Genomic DNA, 5,787 nt, shown 5'->3' on the forward strand with positions numbered 1-5,787 from the left:
ATGGAGCCGTAAGTTATCTGCCTTGCTGGCACTAGCTTAGGATGGACCTTGGTTTCCTTGATTTCCAGGCGTCCCATATGGTCCCCCAAGTCAGGAGCGATTTCTGAGCGCATAGTCAGGAGTAACCCCGAACATCACTGGGTGTGGCCCAAAAAACAAACAAACAAAAAACTTAAAAAAAACTGCAGTGTTCTATAACTCAGTAATTCAAATAAAAAATAATTCAATAAGCCAAATAATTCATATAAATGTATTTTTAATACAAATAGAATACTAACTAGCTTACCTTCAGTTAACTTATGGGAGCTTTCTATTCCACTGATTGTTATTTTTGGCTATATTATTTACAATTTTCACAGAAACAAGTAGCACATGTTTCTTACTTTACAGTAAACATTTCCCTGAATGCCTCTGAAATCAGACAGGAAGCTATTAGAAACTTTTCAATAGTTTCAATTACAGGTCTGGGAAAGACCCATTCTAATTTATCTGTGTGGGAAAAATTATAAGAAGAATTTCTTTTTTGCTTATAATTCATTTACATTTAGACCTTTGGGGCTTTAGAAGCTACTCAATTGTTTCCTAAGCATCTTTCAGATTTAAAATTCTTCTGAGGGAGTGAAAAAGGAATTGTAGGCCAAAGGAGAAATTCCTTATATTGTATGATCATTAATGGACTGAAAACAATGCTTAAAGTTGCTTTTATTAGAAAAAGAATTATGAGCCATGAACACTAAACTTTAGCACTGTTAGTCAAATTTTAATATTCTCACTCTTAAGTTTTTGTAGGAAAGTGAGTTAATTAATATTTGGAGGAAAATTGTGACTCACTGTTGCTCTATCATTCAAAACAGAAAACTACTACCATTAGAGATTAATTTAATGCTTTTTCTTTCTTCTGTTTATGATATGCTAATTAAAAAAGATATGCATAGTAAGCAAAAGTGACCTTAGTCTAAGCTTTTCAAGCAGTGATGAGGAGGAGTTTTGAAGAGGGAAGATAGTGGGGCCGGAGAGATAGCATGGAGATAAGGCGTTTGCCTTGCATGCAGGAGAACGGTGATTCGAATCCCGGCATCCCATATGGTCCCCTGTGCCTGCCAGGAGCGATTTCTGAGCTTAGAGCCAGGAGGAGCCCCTGAGCACTGCCGGGTGTGACCCCCACAAAAAAAGAGGGAAGATAGTACTAACCTCAGAAGCAGCCCTCATAGATATGAACTGATAGTCTTGTTTATGCAACAACTTATGAAGTGGTTAATGATTGGTCTATCCTTTTGGATTATGTTTTTTTTTTACTCTAGTCACCATTATCAGACTGAGTTGGAACCATAATTTAGGGTAGAGCACACAAATAAGCTTTAGAACAGAACAGTCTGGGGACCAATGTGCTTTGATAGAACAAAACAAAGTAACATATAAAACCTGTACAGTTAAATGTCAAAGAATAAATAAATATAAAACCAATGGGAAAATTAAGCCAAAATATATTGTATAGTACATTTTAGTCCTACATTTTACAACTTCACTGTGGTTTCTTTTATATATTTATAGATATAGAGATATATTTAAATGTCATCCTCTGTATTATTATTCTCTCTAAAACAGTATTTCTCAACATGGAGTCATAAAATTTCTTGTGGGAGTTCCAAGACAATCAAAGGGTCAAACAGGTGAAAATTATGTAAACATGGGCCATGGTATACAACTAAAAGGCCAACTGATAGGTCAGGAGCCCACAGGGAGGGAACAAGGTTGGAAATGGACTAGGATAAGAAAAGTTTAAGAAACATTGATTTGAGTGAGTGAGAAATGGCTGCATGTGGTGGTTTCCAGGCAGAGTGCTGATTGCTCTACCTGCAGAGTCTCCACCCGGCTGTGCTTCTTCTGAGGAAACTGAGCACCGGAAGGGAGCCCTGTCCTACTCTTCTCTGTCTTTCCTGAACTCTGGAAGCTCTCCTCAGAACCCTGGGAAGCGAACCCCAAAGAAACTACATTCGGAAGCTACCCAGCGAGCCAGTGAGTGAGTGAGAAATGGCTGCATGTGGGGGTTTCCAGGCAGAGTGCTGATTGCTCTACCTGCAGAGTCTCCACCCGGCTGTGCTTCTTCTGAGGAAACTGAGCACCGGAAGGGAGCCCTGTCCTACTCTTCTCTGTCTTTCCTGAACTCTGGAAGCTCTCCTCAGAGCCCTGGGAAGCGAACCCCAAAGAAACTACATTCGGGAGCTACCCAGCGAGCCAGTGAGTGAGTGAGAAATGGCTGCATGTGGGGGTTTCCAGGCAGAGTGCTGATTGCTCTACCTGCAGAGTCTCCACCAGGCTGTGCTTCTTCTGAGGAACTGAGCACCAGAAGGGAGCCCTGTCCTACCCTTCTCTGTCTTTCCTGAACTCTGGAAGCTCTCCTCAGAGCCCTGGGAAGCGAACTCCAAAGAAACTACATTTGGAAGCTACCCAGCGAACCAGAAACTGAGCACCTGAAGGGAGCCCTGTCCTACTCTTCTCTGTCTTTCCTGAACTCTGGAAGCTCTCCTCAGAGCCCTGGGAAGCGAACCCCAAAGAAACTACATTCGGAAGCTACCCAGCGAGCCAGTGAGTGAGTGAGAAATGGCTGCATGTGGGGGTTTCCAGGCAGAGTGCTGATTGCTCTACCTGCAGAGTCTCCACCCGGCTGTGCTTCTTCTGAGGAAACTGAGCACCGGAAGGGAGCCCTGTCCTACTCTTCTCTGTCTTTCCTGAACTCTGGAAGCTCTCCTCAGAGCCCTGGGAAGCGAACCCCAAAGAAACTACATTCGGGAGCTACCCAGCGAGCCAGTGAGTGAGTGAGAAATGGCTGCATGTGGGGGTTTCCAGGCAGAGTGCTGATTGCTCTACCTGCAGAGTCTCCACCAGGCTGTGCTTCTTCTGAGGAACTGAGCACCAGAAGGGAGCCCTGTCCTACCCTTCTCTGTCTTTCCTGAACTCTGGAAGCTCTCCTCAGAGCCCTGGGAAGCGAACTCCAAAGAAACTACATTTGGAAGCTACCCAGCGAACCAGAAACTGAGCACCTGAAGGGAGCCCTGTCCTACTCTTCTCTGTCTTTCCTGAACTCTGGAAGCTCTCCTCAGAGCCCTGGGAAGCGAACCCCAAAGAAACTACATTCGGAAGCTACCCAGCGAGCCAGTGAGTGAGTGAGAAATGGCTGCATGTGGGGGTTTCCAGGCAGAGTGCTGATTGCTCTACCTGCAGAGTCTCCACCCGGCTGTGCTTCTTCTGAGGAAACTGAGCACCGGAAGGGAGCCCTGTCCTACTCTTCTCTGTCTTTCCTGAACTCTGGAAGCTCTCCTCAGAGCCCTGGGAAGCGAACCCCAAAGAAACTACATTCGGGAGCTACCCAGCGAGCCAGTGAGTGAGTGAGAAATGGCTGCATGTGGGGGTTTCCAGGCAGAGTGCTGATTGCTCTACCTGCAGAGTCTCCACCAGGCTGTGCTTCTTCTGAGGAACTGAGCACCAGAAGGGAGCCCTGTCCTACCCTTCTCTGTCTTTCCTGAACTCTGGAAGCTCTCCTCAGAGCCCTGGGAAGCGAACCCCAAAGAAACTACATTTGGAAGCTACCCAGCGAACCAGAAACTGAGCACCTGAAGGGAGCCCTGTCCTACTCTTCTCTGTCTTTCCTGAACTCTGGAAGCTCTCCTCAGAGCCCTGGGAAGCGAATCCCAAAGAAACTACATTCGGGAGCTACCCAGCAAGCCAGTGAGTGAGTAAGAAATGGCTGGATGTGGGGGTTTCCAGGCAGAGTGCTGATTGCTCTACCTGCAGAGTCTCCACCCGGCTGTGCTTCTTCTGAGGAAACTGAGCACCGGAAGGGAGCCCTGTCCTACCCTTCTCTGTCTTTCCTGAACTCTGGAAGCTCTCCTCAGAACCCTGGGAAGCGAACCCCAAAGAAACTACATTCGGAAGCTACCCAGCGAGCCAGTGACTCTCCTCAGAGTTCTGGGAAGTGAACCCCAAAAATACAGCATTCTGAAGCTGCCCAGCGAGCGAGTGAAAACTACGCCTGACCAGTGGGGCCCGACTGTGAAAAACTGTGAGTGCTGCCTGTGTGTGTCTCTCTGCTATCCTGTTGCGTGAACCTCCTGAGAGTGGGCTGAAAAGAGGCTCCAGAAGGCACTTAGCTCCACTTCGCTACACAGCCGTGCACTCTTTCTAAAAAAAGAACACCATCACAAGAAGAAAAAAACCACACTAAGAACTGTGCTGGATCACAGAAGCAAGAATTTCTCTCCAGACTGTCTTCTCTGCTGCGTGCTTGGGCCTAAGATTTGATCCTGTGTGAGGCTTCATTCACGGAGGACTCCCCTACCTTGGAGGCAAGTCGGCCCATCCAGAAAGGGCGGAGCCAGAGAAGTGTGTTGCCTGCATCATATAACCAATGAATACCACCACAACACGTAGAAAAACCCACAATACAAGTGTGACAATGGGGAAACAACGCAGGCCAGCATCAGGCATAGAGAATGTAGATGACAATTCTGATGACCAGTTAACGACCAACCAACTAATCAATCTCTCAGATAAGGACTTTAGAGTAGCAATGTGGAATATACTCAAAGAACTCAAAGAAACCATGAATAGAATAGAACAGAACACTAATAAGAATCAAGAAAATATAAAGACAGAAACCACAAAACTCCAAACTGAAATAACATGTCAAATAACAGGCCTGAAAAAATCAGTAAACGAAGTGAATGACAAAATGGATAAGCTCTGGGACAGGGTATCAGAAGCTGAGAATAGACTTGGTGCTGTGGAAGATGAGATACATAACAATTCCATACAACAGGAGAGATTGGAAAAAAAACTTAAAACAAATGAACAGACAATGGAAAAATTAGTCAAAGAATGGGAACAGATGAAAATAGAGGTCTATGATAAGATCAACAGAAACAACTTAAGAATCATTGGAGTCCCAGAGACCCAGGAAGAAAATTTCCAGGAAGAATCAACGGTCAAGAACATCATTAAAGAGAAACTCCCAGAGCTAAAGAATATATGTGATCAAATCCTGCATGCTCGAAGAGTACCAACCAAAAGAGACCCAAGAAAAACCACCCCAAGACACATCCTAGTCACAATGACAAATCCCACAGATAGAGACAGAATTCTGAAAACAGCAAGATCAAAAGGGGAAATTACATTCAAGCAAGCATCCTTGAGATTTACAGCAGACCTGTCACCAGAAACACTAAATGCCAGAAAGCAGTGGTGGGATATTGTGACAAGAGTGAATGAAATGAATGCTTCACCTAGAATACTGTACCCAGCAAAACTCACTTTCCGGTTTGACGGAAGAATACATGGTTTCACAGACAAAAAACAGCTCAGAAACTTTACAGACTCAAAACCAGTTTTAAGAGAAAAACTGAAAGACCTAATCTAAGACAAGACTGACCAAAAGACACACCAAATTTCGATATAAAGATGGCATTAAATCCCAGAACAATTCTTTCTCTCAATGTCAATGGACTAAATGCACCAGTTAAGAGACACCGAGTGGCTAAATGGATCAAAAAACTCAATCCAACCTTCTGCTGCCTACAAGAAACGCACCTGAATAGTCAGAACAAACATAGACTCAAAATAAAAGGCTGGAGAAAACTTATCCAAGCAAACAACACCCATAAAAAAGCTGGAGTGGCCATACTAATATCAGATAATGCAAACTTTATACTCAGGAAGGTTGTAAGGGACAAAGATGGACATTTTTTATTAATCAAGGGGTATGTAGAGCAGGAAGAAATAACTCTCCTAAAC

Source organism: Suncus etruscus, chromosome 3, assembly GCF_024139225.1.
Source record: "Suncus etruscus isolate mSunEtr1 chromosome 3, mSunEtr1.pri.cur, whole genome shotgun sequence".
Taxonomy (NCBI): domain Eukaryota; kingdom Metazoa; phylum Chordata; class Mammalia; order Eulipotyphla; family Soricidae; genus Suncus; species Suncus etruscus.